The sequence below is a fragment of the Haplochromis burtoni genome, unplaced genomic scaffold (assembly GCF_018398535.1).
Source record: "Haplochromis burtoni strain Fernald_Lab_line unplaced genomic scaffold, NCSU_Asbu1 Contig_201, whole genome shotgun sequence".
Lineage (NCBI taxonomy): Eukaryota > Metazoa > Chordata > Actinopteri > Cichliformes > Cichlidae > Haplochromis > Haplochromis burtoni.
Genome location: NW_024582562.1, coordinates 278,020 through 300,561, shown reverse-complemented (window position 1 = coordinate 300,561; position 22,542 = coordinate 278,020). Strand labels below are relative to the sequence as shown.

The window sequence follows — 22,542 nt, the reverse complement described above, 5'->3', positions numbered from 1 at the left end:
TCGATATGGATCTGTACTATCAAAATGGGCTCTTATCTCTGCCACTGGAGATCTTTCAGCCTCAGTCTTTTATAAAGGTCGTTTAGATTTTCTGCTGAAGAAAAATGCAAAATGTTAATATAAATAGAAAAAAGCAGAAAGGTAAAAAACAAACATGTGTACATAAACGCTGATAAAGCCTCCAGTGCCATATATTTTTCTCCTTTTCATAAGTGAAAGGAGACAGCCAGGGAGGATAAAAGGAAGGAAAAAAACATGTTAACCCTGCCTTACACTATCCTTTAAAGAAGTTATTGTTGTGACCACTGGTGATAAAATGGGAGGACACATATAGGAACAGTGGAGCAAGGTTCTTTTAGTCTAGTATGTCTGTCACTGCTGAGGCAGACTCTGAGGGAAGAAGGTGGACCCAAGTGCAGACGCGCAAAATATCAAAACTCAATATTAACTGAAAAACTAGCCGTTTATTAAAGGCTGGACTCAGAAATACAAAACATAGGGTAGAACTAAATCATAACCTAAATTGGGTGAGCTAAACATAACAAAACCCTGGAACATGGAGATGCACACAGACGTAGAAGCCCGAGTTCATAATCTTGGAAACAAGGTGAGTTAACGGATGCTCGGACAAGGAATGAATGAACACACGCAGACTAAAAGCACACAGGAGGTGATCAGGGGAAGTGGAAACACATGGGAGAAACAGCTGACACAAAAGAACAAAACGACGTCACAGTGGAAGAGTAAAACGAAACACAATGAACACAGAAACACAAGACCTCTTCAAAATAAAACAGGAAACACGAGACGCAGACATGTCAATAAAAACTTGACAACCTGAAATCACAGACAAGAAATACACGAGACTGACCAGAATACGTAAGTGAAACATAACCAGATTGAATTTGAGGCGACTAAATAATGAACCGTTATCTTCAAAATACAACAAAAGAGATCAAAAACCAAATGAAAGCGCTGGGCCACGGACCCAGCCTCTGACAGTGCTGCTCGGTGCTGGTGGTACAGCAATGGTAATGCATCTCTGCAGGTTTCTCAGAAAGGTTTCCTGTGAAGAACTTTGCAGTTTTAAGGAGATGCAGATAAATGAAGTAAAAAAAGAGGCGTTGTGTAATGTGTTTATGGGGAAAACACAAATAAAAACAACAACAATTATGCATTTTTAGCCTGCACGCTTTAGAATAAAAAGCCTATCGTTGCATTTTGTATATGATTACTTCACAGTTGTCTCTTTTTGTCCTCTACCACTTTATCCTTTTCTCCTGTGGAGAACAATTTCTGTTCTGTCCAGTTGTCCAGTCAAACACAATGACTTCCACTCTTGGTTTCACTCGTGGATTACAGTAGAAAATGTGAGCAATCCCATTTGTTGGAGCAAATACCCTCAATCTCTGTGGGCTTTCTGACTGTGCAGCATCTATCAGCCATCAATATCAGCCCAAGCCTCTCTGGCTCATCTGTCCATCCCTGCAACTCTTCAATAGTGGGCTATTTAACTGCAGGCAGCAGTCCTCTATTGCCTCTACAATAAAATATCATTGGATGATGTTTTGGTTCACATGGCTCAAGTGTAGACAGTAAAAATGCTGTAATGCTGTCCATTACATTGTCAGTGCTATCTTATCTCTACCCGGATTTATCCACAGTGTTCCCATCGCAGCGTGTTCCAGGCAGCAGGAGTGTTAGCGCCATAACTGTGAGACCACGGTCGGTCAGCCGGGAAAGGGTCCGGGTCAGTTATTTTCTTACTTACCTTTCACGTGCTGCATTGTATTGAAGCATCCCCAAAAACATCTAAGTAGGTTTAGAAAAAAGAACGCTTTGGGTCAAAATATATTCTTTCAAAACCCAGAATTTAAATGTGATGTGAGGACCTTCTTAAGAAACAGGCCTGCAGGCACTGAACTGTCCCAGTCATATTAATCCAGCTGTCGCTGCTCCGATGCCAAAGGAAACCTCGTCTGTACCTGTGAGCCTGTGACAAGCAGTGAGGACGGGATCACCAAGCTGACCCTACTGTCTGATGGCTCAGCATGATTACATTTACAAGACGACGCTGTGGAAGCTCAGGTGTGGAGCGCGACGTGGAAACGTGCTGCTGCTCTTAATTTACCTCAAAGTTCAACATGCTAAACATCCTGCTGTGATTTTTCTCAACGCATTTAAAGAGAAATGTTATCTGCTTTGTTTTGTCACCCTAAAGCAGACCAACTATTACTTTGTGGCTTCTTAACAAGAACAAAACTGCTGGTTTTGTCTGTCAGAAGCACGAGGACCATTAAAAAAATGGCCTTGGAGTTCATAAAGAAAATATTTGTAATGTTGAAGAGACTGAATTTCCTTCTTCGACACATGAAAACTGTTACTTGTGTTACAGTCATCAGTTCATTGTGTTGTTGACGAGCCTCGATTTTGGACCTTTATTGATCAGATTTAAAATTTATATCAAATCCAACTTTTGTGGGAGCGCTGCTCTAAATAGTTGTTTTAAGTTGGTTCAATCGTGTCCCGCAGGCTTGAAATGACAAATTTTTATTAAATTACTCTTTTGTGTGTATGATGCAGCACGCTGTAGTCGAGAGAAAAACTTCAATTTAAAGGAATCGGGGCATCCATCAAAGCGATATAGTTTGTCTTTGGTGAGTTAAAGGTCAGAGTGAGACATTTCTGCCCTTCCTGATGCCCTGAAGACATTTTTGATCTTCTGTCAGTGTTTCGTCTGCCGGTTCGTATGTGCTCACAAACCCTCCGAAAACAAAACTGTGAACTCTGTCATAGTTCTTATGTGTTTATTGCTCTTTAAGATATTTAGCTTTCTTTCTGAAACAGTTATTGCTTAGTGAACGCTGCCAGCCAGTAAAAACACAAAACGAAGTATTCTTACTGTCCATTTGTATAACAAGTACCACCGGTACTTACTGTAGAGTGATTTTGATATGTGTTTAATACTTGGGCTTGTCTGTGGTGCAGGTTAAAGAATAAACATACTACAGTTGTGTTTTAATTCATATTTGTATAGTATATAGTACTACTGGAAAACTGCTTTATGGCTGATGTATTTCTAATTAATATCCCTCAGTAACCCTGCGTTCATCTTAAATCTCAGTACAAGACCTGAAATTACATGTAAGATAAATGACATTACATTACATTGATTATTACTCTGGGTACATAGGTGTTATGTGCTATTATGTGGTATATAATAAAAGACGGCAAAGCAGGAAGAAGAATGTGTAGAAAAGACTTATTAAATTCTCAGAGATTAATGATAAGCTTAATGTGCTTTGTGTACGTTTTTGTCTTTAAATGTAAGAAAGAAAGAGGCCGTAGCTGAAATGTGGCACTTTTTCTACCACCTTTGCACCTAATTGTGAATTGGATGAAATAAATAGACTTTGTGTCTGGCTCTACCAAACGTGTTTGTGACAAGAGTGTAGAAGGCATTCTCTTTCTAACAGCCAAGTATATCATCCTGTGTCACTAGAATGCTGTTCTCCAGCGTCCTGCACTGTTGCAAGCTGCGTGTACGGTCATGATCATAATCCTCAGTCAAGGACAAACAAATGACAGCAGAGCACCGGCAATCTGTAACTCTCATCCTGGAACGACTGCTGTAAGTAGTGGAAAGAATGAGGATGACAAATGGATCCAAGAGCACACAACACAGAGGAAAATACTTCACACAAAGGGCATCATCAGGTTTTGATTGTTTTGAGGTCACTGATTGTGTTGCTGCAGGGTGTAACTCAAGAACAGGAAGAGAAAACCGTTTTCAAACGGCTATTTAAATCATGAATTTGACCTTCTCTCGCTATTGTGGGTTTTTTAAGACTTCTGGTAATATGCTGATCATTTAGGAGTGAAAAATGCTGTCTTTAAAACCCCAGGACAGGAAGTAAAGTTCATGTTGTTAGTGAGAAACAGGAAATTGGGAATAGCATATCAGAACGGTTTCTTTTCACCAACTTCATAGAAGGGCACCAGGGGACAAGATTGGACACTAAGCAGGAGATTCACTAAGCTAGACAAATAAGTAATATGTCGTCAGAGCAAAAGTGAGTGAAACGTTTTATTTGCTAACAGCTAAGTTATCAGCAACTATGCAGCCAATTCATTTTATTCATGACTAGCAATCCAAGAGGAGCACCGACTGGATCACCAAGGATGAGATAGTGTCAGGAAGCAACTAATAATACAGTGCAAGCGCCGATTTTACATTTTCTCTCTGAAAACTGTGTGGCGGTTTAGTGAGAGGCAGCTGAAGGACGATCAACAGGTTTTCAAAATAAGGATGAAGTCTTCTGTGTGGGTTCCTGTGGGTCGAGGCTCAGTTGAAGTGCAGGATTCATCCAGTGGATGTCTGCTATTCCACCGTGTGAATCTGAAATCTGTGTCTAACAGCTGACCACAAAATATGACCAAACACAAAATCCCGAGCTGTCCGTGCATAAAAGTAAAATTACTGTGTCGCATGACGAAATGTGTGCATCGCTTGTGTTTTTTCTGCAAGCCCTTATTAAAGTCAGTATTGCATAATGTAATATCCAGAAACTAGTGTAATGCACTAAGATAATTTAATAAATGCTAAATATCTGAATAACTTTTCGATCTGTTATGTAAAAGCTCTTAGTGCAAAACAGAAGTTTAAACAAAGAAGAAGAAGAAAAGAAATGACACAAATGTTGCTCTTTGGCAGTAAAATGCACCTCTTCCCTAAAATTGTGCACACTAAACTTTTACGTAGTTCATGCCCGGTCTGTGTCCTGTGAAAGACTAAGTACGCCTCATGATTCGGTAGCTTGTAGAATCACAGTTATCAGTAATAACTTCAAGTAATCATAATCTGAGTTACTGTTTCTGTATCGTCTTGGCTCACTCTTCTTTGCAACATTGTTTCAGTTCATTGAGATTTGAAGCTATTCATTTCTGCACAGCTATTTAACTGTGTTGAGATCCGCATCTTCAATGGGCCACTGCATTTAAAACATTCCTTTTTCATCACTATGGGGCCACCGCAGAGTGGCGCCACACATACCGTGTACAAATATTGGCCACCAGTTATGGAAAGAAGTGTTTAACTTCCCAATGACCCAAATGTCCCTCGCTGTGAAGTTGTCACAGGCTTCCACTCACCTATTCTTTACCGTGAAGGTTTGGGCCAGCTTGTGGAGTCCAACGTGTGATGAGTCGTGGTTCCTCACCCAACGGACAGTCCAATATTTGGTTGACGAGGCATGAAAGTAATCATATTCCAAATAAACTAAGAAAGCCTTGAGTAGCGTCTTCCTCTTCACACCTGCCCCTATCATTTCATTGAGGGCAGTTTAGTACACCTGGAGGCCCTTCAGACCCGCACATCCCAGTGGCCCAATCCTTATGTGGGCAGTACTGAGATTCTTTCCTTTTTTTAGCCATTCTGCTGTAGATTTGCTGCTGTGCTGGGAACCAGTAATACTTTGGTATACAGAGAAGCTCATGGTTAACACAATGACTCCAAGATACCATCACTCCTCCAACCCCATGCTTGACAGCTGGTATCAGGTATTTGTGCTAGAGCTGGGCGACAAAATGATAAAGATATCCATCCATCCATCTGCCTCACCGTGTCCTTTTCAGAGTCGTGGGGGCGCTGGAGCCTATTCCAGCTGTCATAGGGCAAAAGGACAGGTCGCCAGTCTGTCACAGGGCGAACCAGTGTTGGTCAAGTTGCTTGAAAAAAGTAATCAGAAACTAATTATTGAATACTTTCCCAAAAAAGTAATCCCGTTACTTTACTGATTACTTTTTCCCCCAAAAGTAATTAATTACTTAGTTAAAAACACGATTTACAACCTGAATAGGTGATAAAGCGATAGATCTTTCAGCCCAATTCTACTTTCTGCATAATCCATCATACAAAATGTAATCAAATGGAAAAGTCTCTTTTTAAAACTTGTTTTATTAGTTTTAATCTTTTAACTTTATGCATCAAGCAAACATTTAATTATCTGCAACATTCTCTGACTGGAAGAAATTAGTTTAACATTTAAACCTATTTTCTGCACATTCCAGCACATAAAATAAAATATTTTTTGTGTTTACACTCAGTCTTTCAAATAGATGCAAGTAAAACACAGCAGAAAATAAATAAAGTCAAAGACTCAGCGGTCCTGTTGCTCTATTTTCACCTGTAAAGCAGGAGTGGGGTAGGCGGAGGGTTACCCTGGTGCAGGTGTGCCGCGGTCAGTGGAAGAATCCGCGAGTTTCTCTCTGAGTTTCCCATTACGTCGTAGCTACTCGGTGCTTGTTGGAAGTTTAGGGGTTTTTTCGCTGTAAAAAGAAGTTTTCTTCCCACGCACAGCGGACACTAATGTTTTTGTCACTTTTTATGGAATCAAACTCAAAGTAAGGTCAGTACTTCCACGCTTTAAACGCTGCACGCTCATACTCTCTCTGCACTGATATGTGATCCATTGTTGATCTGCACATCACGGTTTAGTAACGCAGTAACGCAGCATGCTTATGGGAAAGTAACAGTAATCTAATTACCTTTTTTGCAATAGTAATCCCTTACTTTACTCGTTACTTGAAAAAGGTAATTGGATTAATGTGATGTGTTACTGCCCATCTCTGGGGCTAACACATAGACAAAGACAACCATTTGGATTAATCACTTAATCTGTCCCCACTAACTGCATGTCTTTGGACTGTGGGAGGAAGCCAGAGTACCCGGGGGGAACCCGGGCAAACTCTACACAGAAAGACCCTGGCCTGATGGTGGAATTGAACTCAGGACCTTCTTGCTGTGCGGCAATGATAAAGATAATTACTGCAAAATAACTTTTCCTCAATAGAAATATAATGATCAATATAAAGTTGGTGGAAATACTTTCATCCATAGTTCTACAGACAACACAAATGGCCAGTGACCAGCAGAAGAGGTTAATGAGTACTCAAGCAACAGCAACACCAAACATGACAGCCCACTGGCCAAAACCTTCAAAGATGAGGTCGTTGTTTAAACAAGCACCAGAGGAATTCTGTAATGTCGAGATATTTGACTGTCATGTTCACTGTGTCTCCTCACTAAATCTCAACAGTAGATTCTTTTAATGCCAAAGAAGAGTTAATAAATAAGAGCATAAATAACCCAATGGTGTTATGTTATGGACCATAAAAAAACACTACTTGCTGCTTTTATCATTAAAAATTGTTGTTAATTAGTGTAAAATTGTGCCCGTCCACACCAGCAGCCTTGCTTGCTGTAAAAGGATGAGATGGGCGTGACCTTAATGCCACCACTAATGCTTCGAGCCGCGGTCAAAGGACACGTTGTGCATAAATGAGTCACACCAGAATCTGACAAAACAGTATTGACACCCTGCAAATGAGAATGGACTGAAGGGAAAAGAGGAAATTTCAAGTTCTCACAAATAGTAGTGACATTAAGTCGGTCAATAAGTAGAGATTTCTTGGTTTCCCCCTCAGAGTTTATTTCTTTTTCTCCAATTTTCTTTCATTAAAAAAAATTGCCGAGGTAAAGTGCACGTCAGACCTACTTAAAGGCTGAAGTCGTGATTTATTCAGTAAACCACCATCCAATAACAACCTTTTTATACCTTTACCTCTGACCCAGTCTCTCTCTCTCCTGCTTGTCCCTCTGCTCTGTTGTACAGTAGCTGCTCCACACTGATAGTCGTCTTTTTCCTGTGCGCGATCAGATGAATGCTCACTAATAGGTTTTCAGTTTTATTCACTGAGCCCCTGGTACAGAATTAAAGGGGATTTTCCGGCAGTAATTAATTGAAGTGTCCTTTTAAAGGGGAAGTATCTTTTGTCTTGATATAGTGACTGAAGTCATTAGCTGGAACCTCAGTGGTGCAGATTGAGGATTTGTGAATCACAGTCGTTGGGCAAGACACTTCACCTGTTACTCTAATAAACTGGTTTTCAAGAGTTCAGCCTCGCCTCTGTCAGTGCGCTACAATGTAGCTGCCATCACCAGTGTGTGAATGTGTGTGTGAATGGGTGGATGACTGGGTGTGTAAAGCGCTATACAAATACAGGCCATTTAACATTATACTGCGTGTTGTAATTTATCTATAGGCACATCTGCCCATTATACATAATAAAAAAGCAACTTTGTCAACAATTTTCCCTGTTATTATATCATATGAATACATTGTAACCAGTCTGATATTTGATTAGAACTCTGGTCTAATGAATGACAAAATAAAACAAAATCCTGACCTGAAAAACAACTGATCCAGTTATTGCTGGAAGCATTTCAGTCATGAACACAACATGCAGGGAATTATAGTTTTGCTTCTTGCTGACATTTTTGTTTTGTCTTGGTTTCATTTCAGCCACTTGCAACATATTTGTTGTTGTTGTTGTTGTTTGGTTTGCGATTAAACAAAATTCTCATGAGAGATTTAAACATAGTTGTTAGGATGCCTGGGTGACCCAGGGTTTTTGAGTTTATTATATTATTTATAATTTCTAGTCTTTGGTTTTTTGTTAGAGTTCTTTCTTATGGTTTATGTCTCTGTGTATCCTTAGTTCCTATATCCCCGTGTCCAGTCAGTGTCTGTCTGCCCTGGTCCCACGTCTCTGTTCCCTCTGTTGTAGTGCCTGCCTGTGAGTCTGTGTCTGTAAGTTCAGTCAGTGTTATGTTTCCTGTTTTACTTTGAAAGTCCGTGTCTCATGTAACTGGAGTCTGGTTTTGCTTCCTTTGTCTCGTTAGGCCTGATTTGCCCCAGCTGTGTCTCCCTCCTGTTGCCCATTCCCTGATTGTTCCCTCTGTGTATTCAAGCCCTGTGTTTCAGTTTGTCGGTGTCGCGATCTACTCTTACCTACCCTCACTTATGCTGTGTGTTTTGTTTTTCCTGCCTGCGTTAATGTTTGTACTTTGGAAGTTTGTTACTTTGAGTTCAGCATTAAAGCTGTTTTTTTGAGTTCACGTCTGTCTCCGGAGTCGGCACTTTGGGTCCTTTTCCTGCCTGCACACAGCCGTTTCATAACAATAGTTTCACTTTTCCAGACAGAAAGTGTATTTGTAAACTGATTTCTCGCTGTAGATAATTCTTACACTCACTGTCATAATAAGCACAAACACTAGAAGAGTGAAGGTGTTTATTCTTACCAACTAATTAAAGTCTGATAAAGTCCGACTGTACAGGCAAGTCCTGAATTTAAACAAAGATACACAAAGCACACAGTTACTGAATGACAACCTTCTCACAGACTTGCTTTATAGTCTCAACCAGGCCGTACTCGCTTGGGTTAAATGGGTTGAAGGCCACGCTGTGAGTCATATAATTTTCCTACTCACGAAACCACTCAGGGGCTCCAACAGCCAGAAGAATCTATCTGTTATGGTTCTACATCATTTACTCAGGTATTTTCTTCAATTTGTACGCTGCCTGATGATTGGTCCACTGATGATAGCGCCAAGAATAAGTAAAAGACGAATGTTGTGGCTTAGCATGTGTGAGGGTGGAAATGAAACACAGTACCATATCAAATTTTGCTAAGCTCCATGAAATAATACCCACTTTCTGCTGGTCTGCCATTGTCTAGCTCTTTTGTGTAATCTGTCTCTTAATAGTGGGCATACTTCCTGCATAAAATCCTGTGTGAAAGGTTACGATCTTTCATTCTAACCGCTCTCCGGGGTCTTGCATTTTAATAAGTTGCCTTGAGCCTTCGGTTCATATTCCTTAGTCTAGTTAAGATGGAGGCCTCACCTTATGAGTCAACCTTGGCTAAGAACCTCATCCTTAAAAGCAGGGAGCGGATAAGAAGCGCTGGCTGCTGCTTCTTTTTTATACACACACGATGAAACTGGTAATGGGAATGATTAGCTTTGCATTAGGCAGTGCCAGTAAGTGTTGAATAAACAACTGTACAAGATTTAATGATCAAATACAATCTTTTCCCACCAGGTGATCATGAATCAGACCCCCCATACTCTCTACAGAGACCTGTGCACAGTCTCCAGAGATGCCCCTTGTAGATCTCGCCTGTACAGGCATGCTGAGTAGCAGCAGATGCGATCAGCTGAACACACAGTTATTAATTAAGCCTAAGAAAAGGAGAGCGATATTCTGTCATTTGCTTGCATCCCCAGATTAATGACTCGTTTTTAAAACCGTATTCTTTGGCAGAACATTAAAAGCATGAAGCACTTGGACAGGTCTGGTGGCATCACAGCCACGGGGTAATTACGTTTTCTTTAATGATTATTGGGATCATGTGGTGTTTCTGCTAAAATCCCCCATTAATCAGTGGCCGTAGGTTGTGAGTTTCCTGATTAGTGTTGCAAACGTGCGTTATACACAGCTGATGCATTCTCAAAATATCACATGTGGTTAACCCTCAACCGTCCACGTTGTTCAGTGACCACATTTGTTTCTCTTGACCAGTGTTTAGCTTCCTTGTCTCTTCCCTTCAAGCCTCCATCCTGCTTCTAACCAGTTTTGTCCTCCTTTTTCTACCATTCGCTTTCCTTCTTTATAACTCTCTTTTCTCATTTACATATTTATGTCTTTGTGGTGCTTCAAAAAATAGTTGTTTATCCTTTTTTCTTTTTCTCTCCATTACTATGAGGTTCTTGACCACGCGGTCTGACATTTATAATTCTTTCCCTCTCCTTTCTGTCCCATTTAGTTGAGTTTTCTCTCCACTCGCTTCCTCTCTGCTCTGTTTGGGGTCATGAAAGAAGATGGTTCAGCTGGTCATTATGCTCTGCGGAGTGTCTTCCAGCCTCAGGGCCTGACATTTGACTCCTTCATGGACCTGTAGCATTCATTATGCTGGCAGGAGACGAGGGGACGAGCAAAATATATGCAAATGGAAGAGGAGTGTAGTGAGCTCCACTTTATTCTAACTGAGAAAGCTCTCGTTAAACTCCCCAAAAATACTTTATATCTACAAGTTGTGGATGGGACAAAATCATTTAATCTTCTTAAGAAAGGAAAACAAACAAGTCCCCTAAATCAAGTTGTATATTTGTTATTAACCCTATAAGATGTCTGAATATCGTTCAGTATTTTTATGAGGTGTTTTTGTTTCTTTTTTCTTGAATTCAAAGACCCTGCGACTCAGGTGGTGTGACTGACACAAAACTGCCAAAAGCTTTATCTCTGCAAACAGTGTGTGCCGTTAAAATGGATAAATGTGATTGTGTAGCTTCAAGAAATAGAATTTGAGTGACTTGAGGCATCACTGGAGGCGAGGTTCAGACACAAAATGCAAATGATATTCGTTTTGGCTTTGACACTTTATTCAGCCCGAGTGGAAAGAAGTCACTAAAGAAAAGAACTGTGTGGAGGAACAATCAGTATTCACTGTCAAATAAATGTAAAGAGATATAAATAACAGCAGTTGTTCAATGATGTAGAAACAATAAACAATAACAAATAATAATAATAATGTACTTTTTAATGAAAAATAGTAAAACACAGAATGTGAAATACAAAACAAATAGACAAACCAAGTGAAGCAATAAAGCTGTAATTATATTTCAGGCGATAACGATATCTATCACGATATAAGCCAAATAACTATATTTGTAAGATTTCAATGTGCCGTTGCTCACAAGTAAAATGTGAAATAATCAGCAGCTTGTTTTTATTTAAATATTTATTTCCCATAATAAGTTCAACAGGGTAGATGTACTTAAGGAACACGAGACTTTTTCAGATAAATAAAGGCAAATATTGCAAACTACACAAAAGGCAGCTGCTAAAGCGTTTAAGTTTCAAAATAGAACAAAGGAAACAGACTAAACTGTCAATTCCACTTAGAAACAAAATATTAATTCTAAAAATAAATCTTAGTTTGTTTTACAGAAGAACAGACAAAACTGACTAACTTTTGTCAATATCAAGTAAACTGAGAACTAAAAGGAAATTCTCGATCTCTCCTTGTTGTATAGCTGAGCTTTTCAAACAGTTGTAACAGTTACTTTAGTCTGACAAAAGCCGAATGACTGATTAGCGCTTCCAGTCAGAGACTGAGCTGCACTGGTTTATTGTATTTCCAGACTTGCTTTCGGCACATTTACAGTGCAGCTGCTCTCTTTTTTGTCAGACTTGAAATAGCCGAAATACCTTCACACTACGGAACTTCTTTGGCTCTTCCGTTGGACAATCTCTCCGGCGTTGGAACCATCGTCTGTTTTCTCTTCGGTCACGCTCGGTTGATTTTTCTAGTCGGCGCACTCATTTCCTCCATTACCCGGCGGCACGGCGGCTGGCTGCTTCCCAAACAAATACACATGTGCGGCTTGGCACTTGTGCTGTACGTAACAAGTCACGTGACGTGACGCTGCGGCTGTGATTGGTTCGGCTCTGCGCTACGTAATTTGGATTGGCTGTTCTTCTTTTTCTTTTTAAGAGGACAAGAGCGGCGAGGTCTATCGCAATAGTTTAATTTTTCTATCGAGAAAAAGTTATTTCGCAACACATATCATTATCGTTCTATCGCCCAGCTCTAATTGAAACATTTTGAGAAAAAATGTAACTGATTCCTTACTTTCAGCGAGTCGTACTGGATGGAGGAGCTGATGGCAGCTTAGAAGCCTCAGCTTCATACTCTTTAAAATTGTGACTTAATCTTTCTGATAGGTTGGAATAAGTGGGACATTTTACTTGAGCAGAATCAAAGATCCAGAGTGTTTACGACACATTGTGAGTTCTGCTGTCGAACTAGACGTCCTGTTAGGAAACAGTTTGATTGAACTCCTGAAACTGGTGGTTTTGGAGGTGGTGTGTAATTATCACTCAGTCACAAAAATATGAACGTGTGGTCTGATGTTATATATGTTGTTCACTTCCATCACGAGTACTCGTGTCTTCAGATCTATGAATTCATACCTGCATCTTCATTAAAAAATGTCCTCAGTAGATTCGTCCCCTGCTGTGTATTTAGATTTACCAAAAAAACTTTCATTAACTACTTTCAAAGATTCCCATTTGTGCCTCATCTCAAATCAACCTAAATTAACAACCCAGTGATTTCCTCTAACATAATATCAGCAAAAATTAGGGTATTTTTGTCATTTATCACAGTTGCTGCGACCCATCTTCAGGTCATAACATGGAAGAGGCATTAACTTCCCCAAAAGCCAAGCAGCCACAAGAAGTAGCAAGAAGTACTGTTTGTTTTGGGTCGACGGCAGATTAACAGTCAGATCCAAAACTTCAGACTGAGCCTATAGACCAAAGAAAACAAAACTAAGCTCCAAAGTGCACACAAATGACTTTATGAAGCAAAAGCCTGACCTCTGTTGTTTAATCAAAAGACAACAGAAAACAACAGTCGCTGGTTGGGCCTTCAGGGAAGCGAATGATCCTCCTTTGATGCTGCAAAGGTTTTTCTTTGCTCCTGAATCACAGACTAACTGTGTCCTCCTGTCACAGCCAGCGTGTCCTGAGCATCAAATGTGGCACATCAACAATTTGTATGTAGTTTGAGTTGCTTGTAGTCTTGTTTTGGTCCTTATACAGCCTCGTTTGCACTGCCAGAAAAAAGTGGATGCTGATGTTCTCCAGGACTGCCGTTTGTCACTGATTTGAACTTTTTTAGATTGAGTTTGGTCGTCTCAGGATCTTGTCTGTCGTGCTTATTTATTTATGTATATTTAACCCCATTAGCTTCCACAGTAGTGGTTGCTAGTCTTCCTGGGCCCCAAGTCATCAAGTGTAATCTAATAAAACATTACACAATAAAGTATATGCAAAAATTGTGCGAGGTTTTACAGTTGTAAAAATGTAAGCACGCGAATATCAATATCATTGACGCACGACACCCAAGAATCAAAAACAGTTCACAGCTTTGCCCACTTACAATATTTACAATAATTAAAAACTGAGTAAAAAGGCTTTTAAATGTTTGTTTGTTTTTTAATTATGAATAGCAGCTAGTTCTCTAATTGGATAAGGCAATTTTTTATTCCACTTAAAAGATGCTCTAACTAAACTCAGTTACTTAGTTCAGTTACTTTTGGCTCGAGGAATTACTAAATTGCGCTTTGTTAAAAATTATGTATTTCATCTGGATACTGCAGCTGAGCAGAGAACAAACGTGGTGTGTTTAACAGTATTATTCTCTTTATTAATAAAAGTAAGCCTGGGTGTAATTTAGCTTGGACAGGAAGCCCAAAACGTTTATTATGTTATCATTTTATTGATACTGGTATAGTGTGAACATCTCAACACTAATCTGGCCGCCTTATTCTGGACTAACTGAAGTCTGTTAAGATCTGTCTTATCAGCTGCTGGCCAGATGATCTTTCATGATTAAAGAAGTGATGCAGACAGAGCATCTCCTGGCCGTAGCTACGCCCTGTCTCATTTTCTAATAACAGTCTATATGCTGAGACCATGAATGGTGCTGATTTATGGGAACATGCTGGGAGGCATCTAAGTTTACCAGAAAACGTTATAAACAAGTAAAATGATTTCTCTGTCATGAAAACAAATAGTTTATTAATAACTGTTTCTACATTATGTAATACTTAAATTAAAAACTGATGATAAGTGGGTTTAATAAATGACACTATTGCAGCTTAATGCCAAGTTTCTCTCAGTCATTTGTATTTCTTTGTAAATAATTTCATACACTTCATTTACTTTTTCAATTATTGAGTTCAGATTAGATATCATTACCAAGCGTTGATTGTCACTGTGTAGACTGAGCTTGTTTGGACGGATATTCCGTTCATTAGTTTAGAGTTATTCAGTCCTATTAGCCTCTGTGTCCCCCCGGTATGACTGGGAGGGGTGAATAAATGCCCCGGCCTGCCTGTCAATCACTCTAACCCAGCGGTCCCCAACCCCCGGGCCTCGGACCGGTACCGGTCCATGAGTGGTTTGGTACCGGGCTGCGAGAGTTGAGGCTCAGGTGTGAAATGTCTGTTTTTCAGGGTTTTTATTGGTTTTCAGCGTTATTTTGTTATCGTTTTATCGTTTACTCGGTTTTCCTGGGTCTTTTCATGTGTGTTATGAATAAAACTTCTTTTTTTTCGGTACCGGTACTAGTTCTATTTTGTTGTATTTATCCGCGACACCTTAAAGGCCGGTCCATGAAAATATTGTCGGGCGTAAACCGGTCCGTGGCGCAACAAAGGTTGGAGACCGCTGATCTAAACTGTACGTAAGCACTGGAAAACACATTCTATGGTCCTTTCCAGATGATGCAGAATATTTGTGCTTTGTTCTTCTTTTCTCAGCACTCGTATCCCCAATGAATTGTTTATAATTTGGCTTTAACCAGTGATCCAGTTGTAGTCTGAGCCGATACTGGCTGAAAAGATGGGATGGAGAAATTGCATTGTAAAAGAGGCAGGAGAGGGCAGCTGGACTGCATTTCACTCCATTTACTCGGCTGTCAGCTTGGGGCTCATTATCTCATATTTAGTTTACGTGCAGCACAGCTCCACAGCAGCTTTGCACATCTCCGGCTTCAGCTGCTGCTCTTATTGCTCCAGAATTCATTTACTTTGAGAAGTTTTTGACCAACTGAATTGTCAAACTTTTGGAAAACAACAGTCGCTTCATTTCCCAGCTATAAATATTGATTCCTATCAACATTTATGTCACAAATGAGAAAAATATTAAAACTGAAATCAAGTTACAAATAGATCTCCACACAGTGGGAAACGTTGTCCTGTACACTCAGAGCCGTAAACAAGTTTAAATTGCTTTCCACACGGGGAGGTCGGGATTTGAAAACCAGGAATTGGTTGGCAGAGGAAAAGTAGTTTGAACCACAGAAACCTTTTACTGACTCGATGGCATTAGATTTCATTTTTGACTTTTCATTAATGCTTTTAAAGCAACTATTTTCTTTTCTGGGGTCTTCATTAACATTAAAGCGAGAACACACAAAATTTTAAAGGTCATTTAGAACTTTACAGAAAATGGGAAATCGCTGCGGTGATTTATGCAAAATCGAGTTTGTAACGAGCTCCAAAGTCAGTATTTGTTACGATCTTCTTGATTTTTAACACTCTGTGAAGATCACTGACATGATGAAGAACAAACTCCTTGTCAATCAGACATTTTCCACATGGTGTTGCATAGTGTTTTAAAATGTGACGATTCTGCATTTATAATTCCATCAATTTTGACAAGATCCACAACAGCACTGGCTGAAATACAGCTCCTATGAAAGAGGGCCGTGGAGTGCCTGCAGACACAGGGGAGGGCAGGGTAAGCTGCAAAGAAAAATACTGTTAACACAGCAGTGAGTGGAACAGAAGCACCGAGCTGAAAACTCAACAACTACGACTCAGACTGAAGAATTAATGATCGATAGCACCGAGGAGTCCAAGAAACACAACGTGCTGGGTCGAAAACCCAGGACTGTCATAACAGGTCAGTGTTAAGTGACAAACAAACATTACTCTGACAGTGCGCAGATACACGGACTGAAAACGAGTGAAAACGAACCCGATCTCAAAAATAAATAAATAATGAAAATGCCGAAGACCACCTTAAAAAACGAGGTCTTGTTCCCTCCTTCATGTTTTAGTGAAGCAAAAAGCTAAATTAGGATAATTAAGGAGCTGTTTTTGCATCAGTTTGTTATTGTTAGGGTTCTTGGGTCTGATTTGATCGTCTATATTCTTTGATTTAGTTTTTCTATTATTTAGTTTTGGTATTTTTAGCTCCCTTAACTATACGTAGTATTCCTGGTGTTTAGTTGGCCCTGTGTGTTTCCTGCGTTGTCTTCATGTTTGTCTAGTTGCCTATTTTCCCCAGTGATGTCTGTGTGTGTGTTCCTGTTACTTCCTGTTTTACTTTGGTAGTCTCCTGTCTGTGTACGCCATGTTCTGTTTGCTTCTCTTACTTTGAAGGTACGTCGTCTCAGAGTAGCTCCAGCTGTGTCCCATGTGTTTCCTTGTGTATTTAAGCCTTTTGTTTTCTCCCTCATCCCTCGTTGCGTGTCTTACCTGCTTGTCTAGCAGTTTCATTTAATGTATATTTCCAGCTTAGTTTTGTATTCCAGCTTCCAGCAATCAAGCTGAGTTTTTTGAGTTTCTCTGCCTCCGCGAGTCTGCATTCAGGCTCCTTTTCTGCCAGCCGCACACAGCAAACATGACAGTTATCTGTGTGGTAGATATGGCACGTGAGAAATATGTTTAGCAAGTGTCCATCTCTGACAGGAGGCTACAACAACTGCAGTGAAGACAGATGGCAGTGTGCCACGTAGGCAACCAGGCCAGTAAGTAAGCAGGTGAAGTCCAGTGGAATAAATGAGCTGGGAAGGAGGTGGTGCAGCGCTAATGGTGCTTTATAAGAGCGTGCTGTACAAATCAGCTTAATGAGAGAGCAAAATATGACAAATGTGTGTTTAAAGAAGAACAGCAGGAAACACAACAGTATTGTACCATAGCAGCTTTATTTATGAAGCACTTTAACAGAAAACCAGTGTTCACAAAGTGCTGTACATATACAAATAGCATAAACAAAATAAAACGTGTGCACTGGAGGCCTGTTGCACACACTTTTTCCACAAGAAACACAAACACGAATCAATAATCAGTTTTACACCTTATTACTTATTATACGATCTTCATCAACAGCAAAGTCTTCACTCACTAATATGGTTATTGTATTGAATATAAGATTATTGCACCACATGCTTTGTAAGCGTGTTGTGAACTGACAAAAATAAGATATTTGCATTCATCTCATTCAAATGGCAGGTTTAAAAATGACACCATGAAGAGCAAATAGGGTCGATATGTAGATATAGTGAAGAAGATCCCTGAAGAGTTCAAGCAGACAGATCTGCTGCCACCAGTTTCACCAGTGTGCCTGAACCTCTTTCAAAACTATTGACTTCATATAGAAATAAGAACAGAACACTGTAAGCCTTTTTCTCCTGGAACCAAATGTACATCCAAAGTGACGTTTTGCTCTCACAGACATTTTGACTTAGTTAAACTAAACTGTGAAACTAAAGCAGGCTTTAGCAAACAGCAGTGAGAGCTGTTGTCCAGAAATAGAGAAGACAGCGAGGACTGTTCCCAGGAGTGTGTGGCCGACCACAAACACTCCAAGAGCGCAGCAACGACTCATCCACAACAAGCACCAAAGGCCTCACATAGCTCAGCCAAGGTCAGTGTTCATGATCAACAACACCAGAGACACTAGTGGAAAAATGACATCTGTGGGAGAGTTCCAAGGTGAAAACCACTGCTGAGTGGGAATTGTGAATTCAGAATCAGAATCAGAATACTTTATTGATCCCTGGGGGAAATTATTTAATTCTGTGCACCGATGAAGTTTAACTTTTTGGAAGGCTTCAGTCCCGTTACATCTGACTCAAAACTAAGAGAGAATTTCATTAAAAAAACCAAAACACCCATCATTTTAGAAGCAACACGTTCTCGAGCCAACGCGTAACATGACGAATGTGACAAATCGTCATATGTTATGCGTTGGGAATGATAATGCTCTGATTAGAATCCAACAGGGTGATGGTAGTGTGACGGTCCAGGTCTGCAGGAGACCTGAAGGACAGTATCCAGCCATCACGCTGTCTGCTGCATCATGCAGCAGGACACCTCTGAATGCCACAAAATAAAGCAAGTATGACAAATATGCAAAACAACTAAGAGATCAGGATGGAGGCAAATACTCACAAGTGTATCTACAGTGCTGTTCACAGGACTGTGGATACAAATGTGAGTTACAGTAATGTTAAAAAAAAGAGGAGGGTCCACACTGACAGTTCAAAAGGTCAAATGCAGAAGCTCAGTCCAGTGCAGAAAAACACAGTAAAACAAAATAACAAGACAATAAAAAGCTAGAATGTTATGAACACACAAGGGGAACAGAGACAAGTAAATAATGAGGAGTACGGCAAAAGTGTGTGTGTATATATTTGTTTGACAAGTGAGTAGGCGGGGCTGGCATGAAGAGCGCTGGGACCTGCAGACGTGAGGGCAGGGAGAGGATGACAAGAGGAAGGTGTGGGCTTTAAAATGAAGCAGGAAAGAAGAAGATGCACAAGATTAAAGAGCTTTCTGTTCGTTTCAGCTTGTTAATAATCGCGCAGTCGGTCAGATTCATCATGTGACCCACAAAACAACTGTGACCACTGCGAATGACGTTAATATTATGCCTTCAGCATCGTTACTGTCATGGTGGCATTTAAAGACGACAAATGAACCACAGTAAACACTTTTAATTTGCTAAATTTACTAAAAATCTTTTTATTTTTTCGAATTAAGAAGTTATCTAAGAATATAACTGATTTCAATAATGTGACGGTGCCTTTGGAGTATTTCTAACAAGCATCCATCACAGAGTGGATAAAGTTTTCACATCCAGCTTTAAAATCGAAGTCGTGCTTTGTACGCTCGTGCACTCTTATCTGTGCTGCCATCTCTTCACCGCGTTCTCCGTCTGAATATGTGGCTCTAATTCTTTGCGCCATTAAATTGATTTTGGATAACACAATTTATCTTTGAACTCTTTGATCTCATTCAGGCCTGAGAATAGAAAGGGTCAGCTCTTGGTCTTTTTCAGTCACTTGACTGTGATTAATCTAAATCCATTTTCTGGTTCTCGAATCTCCACCGGACATATTAAATAACTAAAAAATAATAATTCCTATCGCTTGTGTTCATGCGATTGCAGTGTAATACACAGCTCACACTCGTACTAAAATCACATTTATTCTCCTGTCTCGTCTCGTCTATGTTCTCTTGCTTCATCTTGACTCTTGACTCTGTCAGTTCCCTGGTGGCGAGCACAGATCTGGCGGCCCCCGCTGATTTCCCTTGGTGTTTGAGAAAGATATAGCAGCTAGCTGTACGCAACGGCACATTGTCTCACGAGCCCGTGTGATGAAATCAATCCACAACACGTGTATCTGGTTTCGCTTCGTTTCGTGTGTGTATTGTTAATCTTTTACCTCAAAGCCCCGCTGCTTCTTCTTCTCTGTTTTTGTGGACTGGGCCAATCATCATTCTGAAACTTGATAGAAATGCATTACACAGTGTTTACGCTCACTCTGCAGTCTCCATCTTAATTCTATGATTTCTTTCTACATGCAGTCTGAGCTGCTGTCATCCGCAGCAAAGCAGATGGGTTCAAGTGATAGCGGTAATGGCAGTCCTGTGCAGTCACATCCATGTAGCTATCCAATGCAGTTAGGATTGATTGAGCTCGGCTCCTGCTAGAGGATAAAGCTGATAAGAGAGGCCAGTGACTCTTCACAGACGCTGCCCACATGGTATCGTATGATTTAACAGGCATCAGTGTTAGAGGTAAGCATAGTCCCATTGTCCTATTACAGAATACTAGATGTTTATCACCAGCTGATTGATGCTAATGGCTGTGTTGCATCCTGCACTGATGAATGCGTACTGGTTACATGATGCTCATTTGTGAGAGGAATTATGGTATCTGATGAAGACAGTAATCACTGAGAAGGTCAGCTTGCCTCTGACATCACATAAAACACGGAGTACGACTGTGCTGCGTTCAAGAGACCTTCAGGAGAATGAGAACATAATTCACCGATATCTGCTCAAGATAACCAATTTAGTCGACGTTTACAACGCTTTAATTCGCTTCCGGTTGGTGTGGCTGTGTGCAAAACCGTGCATGCTCACGTTGGCCATCACGTGTGTTTGTGTGCGCTCATTCTAAACGGTGAAGTGGAACAGAGTGCAGGTAATGAGGGAGATGGGACGGTGTAATTATACTGCAGAGGGAGGATTAGCGGTTTACTTAACCATTAGCAGGTTCACCTTGAAGTGCAAATGCCAGATGGATAAAAGTCACACCTCTTTGCCCTTCATTACCTTCAACTGGACTAAAGACATTTGCTCCTGAGCCACTTTTACTTAGTGTAGACTTTGCATATTTTCCATTAGCTCTTTTGTGTCTTATTTGAGTAGTTTGGCTAATGCAGTGTGGCAAAGTACTGTCGGGTATTAAGAAGAGGCATGAAACGAGATCGATGCTCATGAGCCGTGCAGCGCGATGCTGTTATTTAGCACTTATGGGAATGTTTTATTAAATATGTGGGTCAAATAAGAATCAGAAGGGATTTATTGCCAAGAAACACACAAAACCTGAGTTTGTCAATATCAAAAAAGAAAGCTTCATAAATTTCTGTTTTCATTTACCTCCGAAAACATAATCACGTCATCCTCCAGACTGTTTGAGTCATTAAGAATTATTATTGTGTAATATTGCTAAATGTTACAATCCCATTATTTAAATGAATACTTTCACGTCACAAAAAATAAAAAGAAACAAGGTGGTGTTGAAATCATACCAAGGACAACAACGACACAGAGGACTGGATTGAGTGGAGTTAATAGACACGTCTGCCTGCACTGGAGAAATGGAAAACTCCGTTCAGACACACAAGCGTGTACGCTCTATATTTGATTGAGTTTGTGTGCATGCATGGATGCGTAAATCTCTGCTGCTGCTCGCGCACATGTGTGGATGGAGCGCGTGTCCCTCTGAATTGGTGCGAGTGTATCTCATCACCGAAAGGAGACAGAGATTGAGGGCTGAGGGTGTGTCGAGGATTGCCTCCTATTTTAGCTCAGCTGTGGAGGGCAGGATTTCCATTTTTCTTCCCATTACCAAATAAAGTACACCCTGCTGTTAGAGCTGACACGAGGAAGAAAACACATTAATAGCAAAGGGTAACTTTTTAAGCAGCTGTCACGGCAGGAGCAGCTTGAAATATTGCTTTTCAACCATCTACTCCCATGATTAATATCATTTTGGGATTCCTAACGATATAAAATATCAGCTGATAACAGATATCATGTAGGTGATGTTATGTTAATTGTAGATTAGGTGAGTTACATTCAGTTTTACTAGCACAACAACATCCCAGAATACTGTCACGGTCTTTGAGTTTTGAGTGTTTGGATTTTAAAATTCTGCTGATTTAAATCTTTTCTGTTTATTTTCATGTATTTATTTCCTTAATATGATCAGTGTTTGCTTTTTATGTCCGAGTTTATTAGTTTCACGTTTTTTCCTTTTGTTGTTTTAAGTTTACTTTCCCTTTTTTTCCTGCTCTTTTTTTACTTTGCTATTTAATTGTCTTCTGTGATTTGTATTCACTTTTACTTCCTCCCATGTAATTGCATTGATAGTGTTTCCTCCCAGCTCCGTCTGTTCCCCGTGTGACGCTAAAGTCCATTCATTCCTTAGTTTAGTGTCTGTTAACCTTCCGTCAGTGTTTCTTGCAGGTTTCTGGATCCTGCATGCTTTTCTGGCGGCTTTAACCAGTCAAAATAAGAACTTGCCTACATGACAAATACATTTCACAGTTGGAAAAAGAAGAATTGTAAAAACAAAAATAAAAATTTAGTAGAGTTCCTGTGACTCCTGTAGTTTGACATATTGCCAAATGTTTACCTGAGACTGATTTCAGGGTGTTTTAATCAAATGTGTTTCTCTTGTTGTTCTTATTTGCTCATTTCTTAGTGAGTAAAGACAAATGTTCAGTTCTGACTCAGCCTGGTCCTTTAATCTCGTCCCC

At 40.1% G+C, this 22,542-nt stretch overlaps 1 protein-coding gene across 2 annotated transcripts in view; it reads left to right on the top strand.

The window, feature by feature from the left end:
* Positions 1-22,542, top strand: part of LOC102299304 (cadherin 13, H-cadherin (heart)) — a 227,279-nt gene that overhangs the window by 74,705 nt on the left and 130,032 nt on the right. The window lies entirely within an intron of this gene.